Genomic DNA, 17,626 nt, shown 5'->3' with positions numbered 1-17,626 from the left:
TTCATCAAATACAAGGAATTCATGAAATACTTTGTGTGTGTGAACCTGAGCCACTCTTTTAGCGTGCGTGCGTGCAGTGTAGCCACTCGTTTAAAGGACCTGCACTTGATGGCGTAGTGTATACAGTTTATACAGTGTGTGTGTGTATAGCCTATATATATACATATAGGCTATATATACTTTATATATGGGTCAATGACGTAACGCTCATTTTTGTCCTAATCAATAAAGTTATTAAGAAACGCAATTCATACAAAATGACTTTAATGCATCCATCAGTGCATAGGCCTAGGCCTATATGAAGATCATGTCTTTCATTTTTTGCTCGGGTCAAATGAAGTAATCCTAAAAATACTTGCCGAGATGCATGAAAATGATGACCCCAAAAAAAAAATAAAAAGAAAAAGAGAAAGATCTATTGTTTGAATAAAAAAAAAAAGACATTCAATATTAAACAAAATTCAATAAAACAGTATACTACAGTATGACTACATTAGACCACATTATCCCACTTTAAAATAAACAAAAAGAAATTGGTATAAAATTGTATGAAATCAACATGTGAACTTATTACACGTCTTAAACTTTAAAATATTTTTTATATCCCCAGAGATCCTTATTTGTCATTGGCGCATATAGTGATTCAAGGCTAATAATGTTAAACCGGTTATGACAAAAACAAACACCAAACCTCCAACCAAAATTAAAAATCTATAAAAAAAATCTTCTAGATTAAATCCTTTTGTGTGAATATCACTTTGGCCATAATTCTACAATTGAGTTTTTGTGTGCGAATAAAGCTTGGTGGCCTAGTTGAATTCAAATTGAAAATAAATAAAAATAAAAAAAAAAAATTACATCCTTTGAAAAAATCAAATTTAACCATTAACACTTAAACTTGCGTGAGCTCGTGTTGCCAGTATCACTTGAATTTGCGTTTAATCTTTTTTAAGTCATTAGTGCTTAGTCAATTGCAGTGTCCTTACGCGACACCTTCTACTCTCATTTTAAAGGGTCATAAGACGCCTTGGGCATTTAAAAACATAAATAAACTGACAGGTCAAGTAGGCCCATAGAAAAACGAGTTTTTTATGGGCTAGGGTAACTTACAATTTATGCATGCCTGCAAAAATAAGATTCTTTTGAAATGCCGTAACAAGGAATAACGTTTCAGAATGGCTAATTTACAGAAATTGTACTTCTGCTGGCACAGAGGTTTATTGAACTTAGGGGTTTACGCATCTATGTTTTTTCATAAACGTACACAAAGTGCGGCCTACTTGTGCAGTGCTCAAAGAGTAAACTTGATTGAATAGGTGTTTTTTTTTTAAAGTGGTCGAAGCTTGGGTCTTGCTTTTCTTCTTCCTCGATAAAGCTGCAACAGCTCCCTGAACTCTAAAGCCAAATGTTTAACCTTTCGAGTTCCTCATCAGACATATTTGGTCAGAGCCAAGAATGATAATAGCTTTTACTATCAGTAGACTGGCGGTTGATAACTCTTAAATTTAAATCTGATTAAACATTGTAGTTTAAGACTTGCTTATTCTTTCCATCACATGTCACTAATCTATTTACAGTCAAATAACAACAATTTTTTTTAAAATAAAAATCGCATGGGTCAGTGTAGTAAATAGAAATAAAATAAAAACGAATAACCCATTAAATAGAACCAGAACAAAAAAATGAAATAATCATTATATTTATAAATAATAAATATTAAAAAATGAATATAAAGATTTTAATTAAAAAATAAAACTAGAGCCTATAAATGAAATTGGTTTATTTGTTATATTTTTAAAAGTGTTTTAAAAATGTTTTTGGGCTATTATTTGCCCTTATTAATTTGCCGGTTTCTGAATCATAATTTATGACAGTGAAAAATGTCCTATAGGCGCGAACTTTAAATCTCAGTTGAGATATGAGGTATGATTTTTTTTAAAATATGATATATCTGTAAATATGAGATTATAGTTTTAGCTTCAATAATTGTTAACACATAATAGTTTTCCTAAATAAATATAAATAAAATACACTTTATTTTACTTTATTCATTAATTGAAATAATAAATCCTCATCCTAAAACTAAAAATAAAAATAAATAAAAAACAAAAACCCAAAAAAAAAAAAAATATACATACTACCAATGTAAAATAATCTAAATTAAACTCTATTAAACAAAAATTTAAAAAGTGCAGTCGCGTTTTACCCTTTTCCAACAAGACTTCTACAAAATGCAAACTTCAAATTCAATCCAAATGCACCTTCAAATGCAGTCGCGTATTTTGGATCTTTATTACCACTCTATTCAAAATTCTCCATGCAAACGCTCTTTTTGTTTCTCCCCACAAAATAGCTTCTGAGTCAAAAATACCGACTCCTGCTCAACTCTCTAAAAACAAGCAGATTTTGTCCTAAATATTTTCACTCTATTTAAATTTCTAAAAATTACATTTTGGCTTATTTTAAAATAAAAGCTACTGAAAGACATTTCGGTGCTGATGTTCCGGTGATTACATAAATTACAATTTATTCTTATTTTATGGATGCATGAAATGATGACAGTATTGGAATATATTGTTATGACTAAGAGCACATAAAACTGAATTTCTAACTGTATAAAGCATGATCAGAAAACACACAAGGCACAAGTACAGGCTTTCACAGAGACAAACACACACATCCCACGCATAAACTAAAGTTTCAAAAACTGGCACACAAATGTACGGTACTATCCATGTATTTATTTTTCACTGTCAAACCTGAAAGCACCTGAAAGAAGAGGCATTTAATCCAGAGAGAGTGGAACTGTGGATAAAAGACTTGGCCACAGCAGGGCAGATACAATATAAGGCACCTGCTCACAGGAAACTGCAGGTTTGACTGCCCTGATGTGCAAAATCATCTCTTCAGAGTGAATCATGTTTTAGGAAACAATACATGACAGTGTAGCCTAGTTGCAATGATTTTACTTACAGCAAAAAAAATACAATGAAATTCTAAATCTATTCAAGAGTGCAACTCTATTATTTTAAAATTAAGTCTAACTGTATAAAAATACAGTAATATATGCCAGATGCCTATGTAATTTTTATTGAGATAAATTGCAGATTCCATTTATAATGGAAATTATGTGTTATTTGCATTCTCCTTTAGTTGAGTGATTCTATCTAAAATAACCAGTCTAAAAATAATAATAAAATAACTTGAGCTAAAAAATACACCCATGTATAACATGTGAACTGCAAATGTTGTGGTGTGTTGTTATACCGGAAAGGTAAAATCTCTGTACAAATTAAAAGAACTACATTAAACAGTTGATTAAAGAAAGAATTAGTCATGAATTTATGACTCAACTTCCCCTTCTCTTCCCTCTTTTTCTGTTTGTATCAGGAGAAATCAGAAAGTAAACATTCAGAAATTCCACAGCTAAATGAACTGCACAGGTTTATTTTGTTGATACGTGAGAGCTGATAGATCATACAGTATGTCATCTAAACCTAACTCATCAAATGTTTGGGGGAAACACGTTTGGTCTGTTTTTAACCTTTTAACTCACCCAAGCACGTAAGTACATAATCTCTGAAAAAACAACCTGCGGGTAAATAATCCATCCTAAACATAAAAGATGTCATACTCAAGAAGAAAAAGCAAAAAAGTCCATACAGCTGTGTGGAAAACAACCAAAAACTCAATAACAGGTTTACCAAAAAATTATATGACCTGATTCTTATTATTGTGATTAATCCTGATTCTGTATGGGGAGATTTATGGTATCTAAAACCATGTAAGCCATATATTATTTATTTGAGATATACCTAATAAATGATGAATGGCACCCTTTTAATTTTAAAGGAAACATGAACTATGTGAGTATAGCCTACTGATTAAGCTATATTGTAGGGCTGGAACAGTCGGTTCAGTCAATATAACAGATAAGGTATCAAGTGTAAAAAAAGACCATACAGAGAGTACTGGGTATCAATTACTGGCCCTATCAAGTGTTCTCTCCGTATTACAGTGTCATACTCCTACTAGTGGTGAGATGGAAATACTGCAGAATAAAGTGTGGATTAATCTAACAAAAAAAAACCATCCTAAAAAAAAAACTAACAACTTATCAATGTAATACCAGTCTAATTTACCATCTAATGTCTGGATTAAATTTTTTATTTAATTGCTTTTTAAGTGCAAGTGCTTTGCAGATTTAGCATGTCAAATATACTTTTATTCTCTTCCCCCCTCAAATTGCATCATTGGATTTGCAGTAAAGACTCTTAGCACATGTGGACTTTGCCTTTTTGTGGCTGTTTCCATGTAATGAATTCACATGTAGATGTAATGCATGATTGGCCGGCTCCACAGAGACACATATATATATTTCCCAAGATAAATCCCAGTCTCCAATACAACTTCACTTTTCCAAACTACTGCAATATGAGAGGAGGAGGGGGAAACGTCTGGAAACTCTCTCTCTCTCAAGACACAGATCCAAGGCATGCAGTCCAATGCCAAGACCCTGCTCCTTGTTCTCAAGAGGACCAACTTTTCTTTCACTGCTCATGCCATCTGAATGCTAACTAAGGGCAAATTGTGCATAATCTTCCAATTTTGGATCATTTGTGGCACATTACAGTCACCTTCAGGGTAAGCCAAGCAATTCCATCAAAAACAAGTTGTTCAAATCAAGTAAGTCTCACTCTAAGTGCACATTTTATTAAATAAAAAATTACATGTCTCAAAAGAATAAAATTTTATGTTTTATTTTTTTAGTTACATTTAAACAAAATATTCAAATGTATTAAACAAAAATTTGATACGGTGTGTCTTATAAGTATGTATGTCTTTAACCCCCGTGAAAGTCATTTAAATATTTGCACACTGTACAGTTTGTATGTTTTTATCTATTTGTATTTTGTTTGACAAATTCTGTATTAGCTAGATTTTATAGAGCTCTATTGTCAAGATGAAATGTGTTTTAATTGCAAAGCCAAACATGCAAAATGCACACCAAATGTAATCAGTCATGTACTTTAATCTTAGCAATACCCTCATTGACAGAGCAAACACATGGATCCATAATACAGTAGATGCTACAATGATGACATGATTCATTGAGCAGCCATGAACAAGACAGTCTGATAGTGAAAAGAGTCTCACTCAGCATCAAATATCCACCATTTGCATAATGTTAGAAATTAATCACCAAATCCTCTGCGGGACCTCACTAATGGCTATTAGAAAATGATTACACCACAGTAATTTGCCAGTGATTATGCTGTGATAAGGCAATGACCCGGCACCCTGCAGCAGAGTCCAAGAACTCTAATTACATGCAGAATAGTTAGCACATGTCAATACCTCAGCACAAGTGCACATATTCTATCCTAAAGCAGCTACCTCTAATGATCTCTCCATTAACTGAATGATATATATCACATTTAGAAGGTATTAGCTGCTGATGATAGTTGAGTCATGAAAATAGCTAAGCCTATGAGTCAGAGCAAAATCGACAATTATAGGAATTAAAATCAACCTTTCAAGTTTTCTTTTTCAGCGCTAAAGGCCCCATACTATATAAAGAGACAAAGCAGCAACTTCCTGCTTCATATCATATAAAACTGAGTGTTGCATTACTTTGTTAAGATGCTTCAAATGCAAAGCCATTTAAAATAACATTATTGGTGTGCAAAATCATTTACTTGTTCATTATACTTTCATTCATTTTTAATAAGAGGCTACATTTTAATAATACATTATATTATGGGATGCCAAAATGAAGCTTTTTTTGGAAAGGGATAGTTCACTTAAAATAAAAAGCCATAATTTACTCACCCTAGATAAACCTGTATGACATTCTTGAAGAACGTTTCGAATGTTTTGCCATTGCGGTCCAATGTTGTTTTCATTGTTTTATTTTCACTGTTAAAAGAAATAAATTTTACAAAATTAAATTTATTTTTTGTAGTCAGGTTTGTAGCAACATAAGTGTAAGTAAATTGTGATATTGTAAATATTGTTTTAAGCACTTTTTACCTTTAATTTTTTTTCACAAGATCACACAAAACCTGATGTTGTGATGGCATCACACAAGCTAAAAAAAAGCTAACTATATTGTGAAATGAGCAATTTGACTTTACTCAGTTCTAATAAAATGTAAATACTTTTTATGACCTAACAGCTTTACGTCACAATCGAAAGTCTGTTCAACTGTGGTTAAGGTTCAATCATGAGAAACAAAAAAGATGTTTGACCCTTTACAGATGTTTGTCTGTGGTGTTGTGCTTTATCCTACTATGTGAATCATTTTCATGTGCTTTGTATTTCAGTTTTGGACACACCTCAAAGCTTAAATCCATTTTCCAACACAGATAAACAATGTTACATGCAGCATGTTTACAGAACTATAAAGATGATGCATGAGGTTTGGCTTTAAGCTGCAGTGTTTGGGGCTGGGACGCTGTCCAGTTACTGGGTGCCTTGAATAGAGTAGACTGGTTGAATTCGTCCTGAATAAAATGAAAATATAATGTGTGGCAAGCCGAAATAAAAAAAAATTATGTAAAGCACCTGTAGTGAAATCAAAAGTATTAAAGTGACTCAGAATAAAATAAAAAAATATTGGTGAAAAGTGAAGCACAGGTAAAAATCAAATAACAAAATAATGATTTTTCTCAATTTAACCTATTAATTATTTATCTTAAGTCTAGTTATTAAAGTAAATCTGCTATTATACATCATATTTTCTGAATAATTATCATATCAACACCAGATGAACGAAAAAGCAATGTGTTGTCTCCCCCTTGTGGTGACATATACTTTTTCAACCTAAAAATAATTTTATATTTACCTATTGACAAAAAAAAAAATTAAGATCTACTCTTAAATATGCTGAAGATTATACTGATGTAACATATGAGTCAATCAGATAAATGTGTTGTATTTAGGAACCCTACAGTTGCTTAGGGCTGTAACCACCATAAATAGGCTACTTAGTCTGACATACAGTATACGCCCTAGTTTTCATATTAATGGTGTGGGTTATATATAGGACCTGTATGGTTTTTTTAGTGGTTGATTCACAACCCTCATATGCTGTAGTACCAACATGTTATGAACTGCACATCAAATCAAGCAGTCTGAATATCCACTCCAGCAAAGCACTGAATGGCATGACTAAATGAGTAGACACAACATCGCATGCAGCTGTCTGAAGATCCTCTCTCACAGATAAATAAAATATTATACCTTACTAATGTCATACAAAATCCAAAACCAAAAAAATTCCCCCTTTTTAAGGTCATTGACTAACCTCTCCAATACATTAACCTTCCAAAGCACTAAAGCTTCAACATCCACTTGGCATGAATGGAAATGTTTAATTGTGAGGCATTAAGACTTCATTTAGTTGCCCTACAGTTGCAGCTACAGTTCTGCACATAAGTTTACATGCCTCCTGCAGAATATGTATTAAACTAAGGGACATGGTTAACGTTTTTGAATTGGATGATCAGGGCAAAATGTACTTATTTTGTCTTCTGGTAAACATGCAAATATCTTTTGTAGATTCTGAAGTGCAGTACTAAATGAAAAAAAAAATATGATATTCAAATTTACACCCCCGGTTCTTAGTGCATCAGTGAATGTTTGAACCTTTTGCAGTTGTTTGTGTGTGAGTCTCTCAGTTGTACTCAGTGTCAAAGATGTCTTAAAAATCATTTTTGGAAATAGTTTAAATATGCAAAGAAGCTAGAAAATGGACCTGGTGGACTTTTCTGAAGTGGACAGTTGAACTGCTCAGGACAAACAAGGGACTCCTGAAAAACTATCAAAAAACATTAAAAGCACACAGTATTAAGGCTCAAGGGTGTTTAAATTTTTAATCTGGTTCTTTTGTGTGAATTCAAATCAATTATTTTTGTATCAGTTGGACTATATGTAAACGTCTGTTATGTAAAACAGCTTATTCAGGACAGTACTATTTTTTTATACAATTTTTATGATCTCTCTTATTGCCTATTCTGCAAGGGGTACGCAAATTTATGAGCAGAACTGGATGTCAAAATGAGCTGTATTAATGGAATAGTCCAAAAAATAAAATTCTGTTTTCATTTACTCACCATCATTTCATTCTAAACCTACTGTATATGACTTGCATACACATTAATATAAACATATTTAAATCATTCACGTGAAATTTAAGAGCTACATTGGTGGGGAAGATTATCCATGAATAATTACTTAAATTTGAATGTTTTTGCACACAAGAGCCTATAAATATATAGCATAAAGTATAAGTCATATGGATTATATTGTTGACATTTTTAGAGCTTGGCAGCCCCTTTGATTTTTATTGTTTAAAACAAAGCAGCATGGTTATTATGAATATTACTATATTTAACAGAAGTCAGTCAGTCATATGGGTTTGGAACAACATGAGGGTGAGAAACTGATGTCAAATTAAATTTGGGTGAACTTTTTCTGTAATTGTAATAAAAAAAGGATGTGACATTTATTCCCATTGTTAGATGCAACATTACCTGCAGTACTAGCAGTCAATAATAGTAATAAAAGAAAATTAATAACATTATATACAATTAAACAGATGTAGTACTATAGAAAAACAATAAAATTCTATAAAAAATTTTGAAATACCAAAAAATGGCATATGCATATTGTAATCATTCAGCACTATGGTATATATTGAAGTACCATGGTATTACCATCATTATACCATTGTATAGCCATACTAAAGCTACTAACAGCAATATACTGTAGTTGCATAAACACCTGTACACAAAGTCACAGATCACATGATCCCAAATCCAGTAAATGGCTAAAGAAACGTGTAAATGCCCGGGGGTTACACCCTTCCACCTCAGGCCGGGCCTGCTCAGCCGGTACTGACTGGCTGCATCTGTGAGGGCTGTTAGTATGTCTCCTCAATGACCATTCTCTCTAATTTTAGCCTCTCTGCTCTCTCTACTGCTGGGAATGATTCATGTCAGTTTCCAGACGTCTGAAGTCACGGGCTGGAACCACAACCCCCGTGCAGTCCCACTCTCATGCTGTAGAAAATCACTACGGGGGAAAGATTCATGGGCTCTGGTACAAATTTTGCCATCCTTTCTGTTTTGAGTTACCATCAAACTCTGCCTTTTAATGGGGTTTGGCGGTACAACCCCGATGTGTGCTTCACTGCTTCCTGTTAAGTCTAAAGTGTTACGCATGCTGGCATTCGCAATTCATGCCATGCTGATGGAAGCCTGACCAAGTGTGTCACCACACCGTCACAGCGGCAGACGTCAAGTATGACAACAAAAAAACATTCTACTTATCTTGAAATTATACAGCCTTGAAAAAAAACAAACAACAAAAAAATCTAATAACAGATATAAAAAGTTTTATCTTTTCTACAGCTCCACAGGTAAACAACAAAGCGAGCCAGTAATTAACAAAATTTTTGTGATTCTTTAAGGGAAAGTTCACCCAAACATTTTACTCACTTACTCACCCTCATGTTGTTCCAAACCTATATGCATTTCTTCATCTGTTGAACACAAAAGATAATATTTCGAAAATGTTTGTTCGTAGAATGAAAGTCAATGGGTTCCGATGTTATTTTGAAAAAAAAAAAAAGACAATTTTAACAAATATTATTTTGTGTTACACAGACAGGTTTAAAATAACAAAACGTTAAGAAAGCGATAGGAGAATATTTGGGTGAATATTTAAGTTCAGAGACCAAAATGGTATAAAGTGCCCTGTCCAAAAAAAAAAAAAAAAAAAGACACTGTTCTATTTGAGAATTGCACATGATCTGTAAAACCCAAAATTTAAAGTCAAAACCCATTTACCCTGCGCTTTAGCTGAAGTGTAATTCTGCAAAAGTTGAGCTAAGTTGTAACCATGTTTCTATTTAATCCAAAAAACCCATTAGACAAACCTAATCACCTTCCTACTTAAGGAAATCCTAAATTCTGAGGAGATTAAGTTTTTTTTTTTCTACACCCTCTTATTTCATCAGCAGAACGGCAATCTGATTTGACTGTATCCAACCCATAAAAACACACACACCCTAACATACAATAAACCAAAAAAAATAAATGTCCCAAACATCAAACATAAATCTACAAACACACACGCATTAAGCAACCCACAGGTTTACATGTCACACATATGGCACGTAAATCTACAAAAAGGTTTCATATCAATCTATCTATTTAACTATAATGGCATATAAATCTATAAAAAGATTTCATATATATATATATCTATATATATATATATATATATATATATATATATAAATATATCACTCCATTTCCCTTGTTTACAAGAAGACCTCCAGCACTAAATGTAGTATGAAAAGACATACAAAAGAACAAAAAAACCATAAAAAAATCAACCAACAACAAAAAAAAAGAAAAAAAGAAAAAAAAAGATGAATTGCAATCACTTTGAAAACATTTGTGCTTCTCTCTGTTGTAAGTTGATTTTCATTTTCCGCTTGTCAGATGTGATTTCAAAAGGTTGTGGCTACAACAGCACAACATGTGTAACCCACCCACACGCCCTGACTGAGCTGGGCACTTTGAGTCAAAAAGCATCATAAAAGTTGCGTGTGTATTAAACAATCTACATTCAGATGCATTACACCTGATAAAGTCTTATCAAGCAACCCAATAATGCACTGGAGATGTATTTTAACATAGGAGAAAATAAAAGAGTTTTCTAGAATAGTCTTTATACAAGCCATACTATATAAAGCTGAGAACAACAAATACTTTAGGAAAATGAAATTATGAAACATCTTTTACAGAGAAACTTTTGGGGTACGTATGGAACAGAAACAGTGCCGATTACAAGAAGGATAAAAGCATGAAGAGAAGAAGAGATTGAGGGAGTGAGTGAATGAGTGAGAACATGTGTGAAACACCAGCTCAGAGAGCAAAGTCATTTCTCAAACTGGGCTTGACAAACAATCAAAGCCCTTCATTTGTGATTAGTTATTAGTAAAGGCTCATAGCAAATGTTAATTGCCAAGTTAATTTAAACAAAAGTGTGGGTGGCTAACACAGTAAAAAGAGAAAATGAGGGAGGACAGAGAGGAAGAAAGCAAGCGAGAGAAGGATAAAGGGTGGGCAATCACTTTTGTTATAACAGAGACGAAACAGGGAACAGAATCAATCCATTATCGATGAATAAATAAGCAAAACTGAAGACTTGAACACTGAGCAAACAAAGAGAATTCCAACAGAAACTGGCTGAGAGAAGAAAAGAGCTCTCCAGCTATGAAGAACAAAATATAAGCTAAAAAAAAGCATGTGAAATAAAACACGTGAACGGAATGGAGTTTAAACAACTTCAAGTGCTAATAACATGTGAGGAAAACAAAATCAGCACATGTAGAACAGAAGCAGGCTCAGACTGTACATATTTTGTCATATTTTAAAATTATATTTAACAGCTTGATAAAAATATCATATAACAAACAAAAAAAAAAAGCACTATAGACAGTAATATCAGGTATGCATTATGTCAAAACTAAGTAAATACAAATTCAATAAAAAAAAATTTTATAACAATAAAATAAAAAATTATTTTTATTGATATTTTATTTATTGAAATGTAAAAAATGAAGTGAAAATGTTTTTTTTAAAAAATATTATATGATTGAATTTTGAATTATATATATATATATATATATATATATATATAGTCATATATATATTTTATATTATTATTGATATATTTATATATTATATATAATATTATAAAAATTCTAAAAGCATATATGCATACTATTGTTTTCATTTTATTTTATTTATTCATAAGTAAAATTGGCACTAAAAATTTAAGTCAGTAAACTTGCTACAATGTCAAAGAATTTTAGTAAAACAATAACAACTGACATGCAATTTCATAAAACATGCTAAGGCAAAATAAAAATTCCCAGAAACCATGTCTAAGCTTCATCCCAACAACAGCGCTCAAAGTCATCTGAGGTCACCTGCTCACCACACTACAAATAACACGTCAGACCCCTCAAACAATTACTCTGCAGCCAATTACGTCATGACGGCAATTCAAAAAAAAATTTAAACATAGCATAAAAAAGATTAACAAAAACCAGCACAAAGTTTTGAAGTTTCCTTAAAGTAGGTTAAATAATGCCACTCACCATCCACCAGGTCTTAGCTGTCATATCATAACATAGCTGCCATTTCACAGCATTCTCCGCCGTGTTGCCACTCGTGTGTGTGATGCTGGGGAGCTCCATAAAGAGAGACGGATACAGGAAGCGAGAGAGAGAGAGAAAAGGAGATGTGGATGTTTTCAAACCGGTCCCAAACTCAGCCAAACAGGAGAAACAAGAGGAACAGAAGTGCAAATCCTCCTCAGCTGCCTCTTTCTTGCTCTCATCTTTACCTCCCTGTGTGGCACAGAGAGAGACTGGACAGTTTAGAGGGACAGAGAGAGAGAGAGAGTGAGGGTGAGACCTAAAGGAATAAGATTTCGACAACAGTTCCCACTCAAGAGTCCACACTCTCTGAGCAGACCATCTGAGAGACACTCAGACCACACCACCACCACCACCACCACGGGCTGCTAGACAGACCAGCTAATGCCAGCTGTGTTAACAGTCACACATACCCACATAAGCGCACTCACACAAAACCACACTGCTTTGGTTTTATAAAGCACATGTATGAAGAATAAGGAGTTGATGCCAAAAATCCTATGAGAATATAACACAACATACGTAGTGTGCAGCGTTCAAACATGCTATTTTCTTACAAGCACAGCAGGGAGCTCACAAACCCACTTCTCAATCCTACGTCGAGAACTGACCACGATGATGTCATCCAGCATCAAACATTTTTTTTCTTTTGACCTCATTAAATCACGAGTTTCTTATCTATACAGCTGTATATTGAGGAGTTGAAGATGCACCATATTAAAAAATTATTAAGTCTCCTTCATCAATACCAAACAACAGGCAACCAGAGAATAAATGAATTCTTTCCTCTTAAACAACTTAGAAACAAACAGAGCAGAATAGAAAACATTAATGCTGGTAGAAGAAATATAATTTTTTTTCTGAAGGAATGTGGAAATTAAAATGCACACCCCCGCCCCCCCACTCCCACCTCCATCAACCACATGGCAATGAGAAGTCCGGCCCTTGCTTGGCCACAGGAGTGCTGAGTGAGTGTGGGGGATATGTGGGCAGTGTTTGTTTGGTTTACTTGCTTTTTCTTTTCATTTTACTCATTTTGGAATTTTTTGTTTTTATCATGCATCAAAGGAGTGTCAAAAGTCCCCTCACAGCTCCCCACACTTTACATCACAAATCCAAAACACTGTTAAGAGTAAAAATATTGCTATCAGCAAATTTAGTACTAAAAAAAAAATCTTTTTTTTTTTTTTTTTTTAGTAGGCTGTAAGTGAAAATGCAGAGCAGGGATTGGTTAAATTCAAATTAAAAGATGTTTATAAGTCGAGACAAAATACAACAAACTTGAGGCACAAAATAAAAAATTAAACACATTTGCAAGTAAATGTTCAAAAAACTGTCTACACCAGTCTAATCAAAACCAAACCAAACAAAAGAAACACCTCTCATTTTTGAAATAACACAAACTGTTTTTCAGAAGCTCAAATGTGTGTAGAAGGGGTTACGTCAGAAATAGAACCGGTCCGGACATCCGTTTATTGTCGACGCCTGGGCGACAAGCATCCAATGTATCCACCATAAGAACGGGCGAGGCCATTTGTAACTTTTTTAATCAATACAAGACATAACACGATAATAAAAAATAACAATATAATAAACATGCACAAAACAAAATACCGTGAATAATTATTTATTATTTAGTTTTTTTCAATGCATTCCACACCCGCTAAACAATGCTTCATCGAAGTTGCGTCTATACACTCATGGCCTCCGCATCCCAAAAGCATCCCCAAATAACTAGTAGTTAGTTCCATTGAAATCTATTGGTAACGACGGCACTTGCGTCTATAGTTGCTTTTTCCTAAAAAATTACGGCACTTGCAATGCTTCCAATGTCTTCTGCTTTTCCCAGAATAGAACCATAATACAACCCTTCTTCAAAACAAAAACAAAAAAACAAACAAACAAACAAACAAAAAAACACATACTATAAGGAGTCAAAATAGAACCTTGATAAAATATAAAAGTAAATAAATAAATGTTAATTAAATTGCATTATTCATAAATGACAATTGTAGCTCTAGACAGTATGGCTATGATTTTATTAATACCGTTGTCTGATTGAATTTTATAGTCTCAAGCATTACACAAAATTTTAAATTTTAAAAATTAAGCAGTTTTATCCACGTAAACAAAATATTTCAATTTTTTAGTACATGGTTTATTTGATGTCCACATGTTTTTTGTTGAAGAAATGAAAGAAGAAAAAAAACCTATAGCAACCAAAATGCCAAAATGTAAAAATAACGTGGATATTTGAATTAAATGTTTGGTCAATATTAAACAAGGATTTGATCGTCCTGTAAGTGTAACAAGAGCAATGAATTAGGCCTTTGGTGCCCTTTGCAGGCATTTGTAATAATGCAAATTGTAATAATGCAAAATGTTCCTATTTGTATGCAATGTGATTAACGTGTTATATTTTAAAGTGTTATTCAATGAACCAAAAAGTAATTATTATTATATTACCAATGCATTATTATTGCCTCATTGTTTTTATATAATATATTTTAAAGCCCTATTCGCACGGGATTAGTATTATCAAGGGACTTTGTGTGATCTTGATTTTCTCTGTGCTGGTGTCTTTTCCCTGATATAGCCTAGTTAAAAAATGCATTTTTTATAATTACAACATTGGTAACTGCCAATGAAAGATTCTCAATAATGAAAGATTCATTTATTAATCTTATTAAACTTAAACAATTTAATAAAAATTTAATAACACGTTATTCAAATTAAAAGTTGTAAAATATTAATTAATATTAAAACTGTATATTTAACGCACCCAAGCGAACAGGAACTAGTTGTATTTGGTTTTTCAACAAAGAATAATAACTTCACCCTGTTGAAAAAAACAGCATAGCTGGTTAGGTATGTTTTGAAGCATGGCTGCGTTTTGAAACATGACCTCTTCATTTGACCTGCCACTAGCCTGTCCAAGCTGAGCTTCACATTAACCTGTCCTAAAAGGAACTACCTAAACAACAAGACCATTCTCAAAAACAATCCAAACCAGCAATTTCCAGAGCTTACTTCCTCTTAACTTCCGTGTTGCAAAATAAGGTGGATACAGTGTCTTTGATTATAATGAGTTCTATTTGCTCTTGACGGGACGCGCAGGCACAGCTCATGTCTGGTGTAGAGGGGGTTTTCAAAAAAATTAAAAGGAATAGACATCCTAATGAACAGACTTTTTATAGAGGCTTGTTGGTCTCCAAAGTACACAATAATACTACTGACTTATATTCCAGCCAGACTCAGAGGGCAGTTGGCCAACCACAATTCTGTAAGGACAGGATATTGGGTCAGACACTTCAACTCGCATCCAGCTTGCAGAAGAAAACAGAGCTCTCTGTGATGCTAAAACAAACCACATGAACCAAACTCACTCTTTGACTTTAGAAAAGGGCATGACAATAGACAAAGAGCAAACCTCAGACAAGAATATCATTTTGACTAACCTAAATGATAGTGTGGACCGCTCTAGTCACTGAATCTGATTTAACCAAATGTTGTTTATGCACTGCTGTCATTAATGACTTTGGCCCTGCTTGTTTAAAAATGATCTGTCATGGCACATCAGCTTCTGCTACGATCATGGCAATTGAGGTCTGTCTGAAATGAATCATGGGTGACACCAAAAAAGCAGCACTGTAAGTCAGAAGTCAGAATAGCAGCTGATGCTTGATGAATTCAGATCCAGTTCCAACAGGTTCAAGCAAGGCCTCAATCCCAGCTGGGGGCTGGAAACCTCACTCTTGTACATTCTTTGGTCATCCACAATGATTCGTGATCTATCCTTATTCTGACAATAATCACATGCTCTCTGCCAGTAACCTTCTCTCTCTCTCTAATTGCATTCTCTTAAAGGTTATTCATGATTTTTGAAGGAGAGTGTGTGGTGGAACTGCACAGTCACTGTCGAGGACCCATTGAGGACCTGGGGCGGTTGTGACTTAATGGTTAGAGAGTGGGGCTTGTAACCCAAAGGTCGTGGGCTCGAGTCTCAGGGATTGCATGTATTGTAAGTGAATTTACAGAACTCCCACCACCCTCAACACCACCAATAACACGACACACTTGAGAAACTCAACAAAACACCAAAACCCCAAAAATGTTCTTTAACTGTGTTTACAGTGTGTTTCACTACTCACTGCTGTGTGTGTGTGCACACTTGGATGGGTGAGCACAACTTCTGAGTAGCACAAAAAAGCTTTTAGAAATTATTTGTGAAAGAGAGGATGTAAGCAAACTTGTAAAGCTTATATTATAGTGGATTTTTCATTATTTGTTTGCATACCTTTAAAGCCCAGCTACAGTGGCATAATGGACAAGACTGCAGAGTCAGGGATTGTGGGTTTGAGTCTTACCTTACCATTCCAACAATATTCATGTAGTGCAGTCTGACAAACTTCAGCTGCTAATTGTACAGTTTTACACCATAATGTATTTCAGATGTACAGTCTGATTCAGGATTTACTTTTTAATTTATACCTTAATTATACATAATTTTATATAAAATCTAACATGGCACTCTACGTAGGCAATCAGTCTCGTGCAACCTTTGTTAACTAACGTCAACTATTTGAAGACAATGTAAAACAATCAAGGTGTTTTGTTATTTAATACAAAGATCATACAAGGATTAATTATGACAGAACTTGTGTTTTGTCTCTGTAGGCTACATAGTGTAGCTACATGGTTACATGTATTTGTGAGTCCATAGGGACGCTGAACGTGGCACTTCACGCAGGGCGAAATGTCGCTTCTCAAGCTTCCTGGGAGGAATTAAATAGGTTTGGTTACATATCATTTTCAGCCATGGGAAGAAAATAAATCATACATTTACCGGAATATCGATATGAAAACAAAGAACGACGAACACTTAAATAAAACAACCCAATGTTTAAATAGAGTTCGAAATGGTCAGCATGCTGTTGTGCCACAGGAGAGCTAAATGTCAAGTTTCTGTTTATACACGAGTACGACATGCTAGTTGTAATTTGAAAAGCACTAGAGGACAGTTTTTGGGTAAAGTCCAGCTTGAAAGAAGAATATGATAGACAATGACATCCTCTTCATCCCTCCATCCAAATCCGCGAAAAAACACAACATTGGAAGACGTTCTCGTTTTAAAAGACTCGCTCTCAAACCTAACCATCAAATCTCAGCCAAATTTATAACATTTGTTCCACCAAAGATATTCAGCAAAGAAGTTTGCCAAATAACTCTGGTCCCATCTCAATTGTATTTTTGTGGAAACTATAGTTACTATACAATCCTCAAGACGTGGAATATAAAGTTAAAAACAATGAAAATACATATACCAAATGAACACAACAATAACCATCCAACATGCCATATAGATACAATTTTTGTTGCCATAAC

This window comes from Cyprinus carpio, chromosome A8 (genome assembly GCF_018340385.1).
Source record: "Cyprinus carpio isolate SPL01 chromosome A8, ASM1834038v1, whole genome shotgun sequence".
Classification (NCBI taxonomy): Eukaryota; Metazoa; Chordata; class Actinopteri; order Cypriniformes; family Cyprinidae; genus Cyprinus; species Cyprinus carpio.
Note: the sequence above shows the minus strand (reverse complement) of the source record.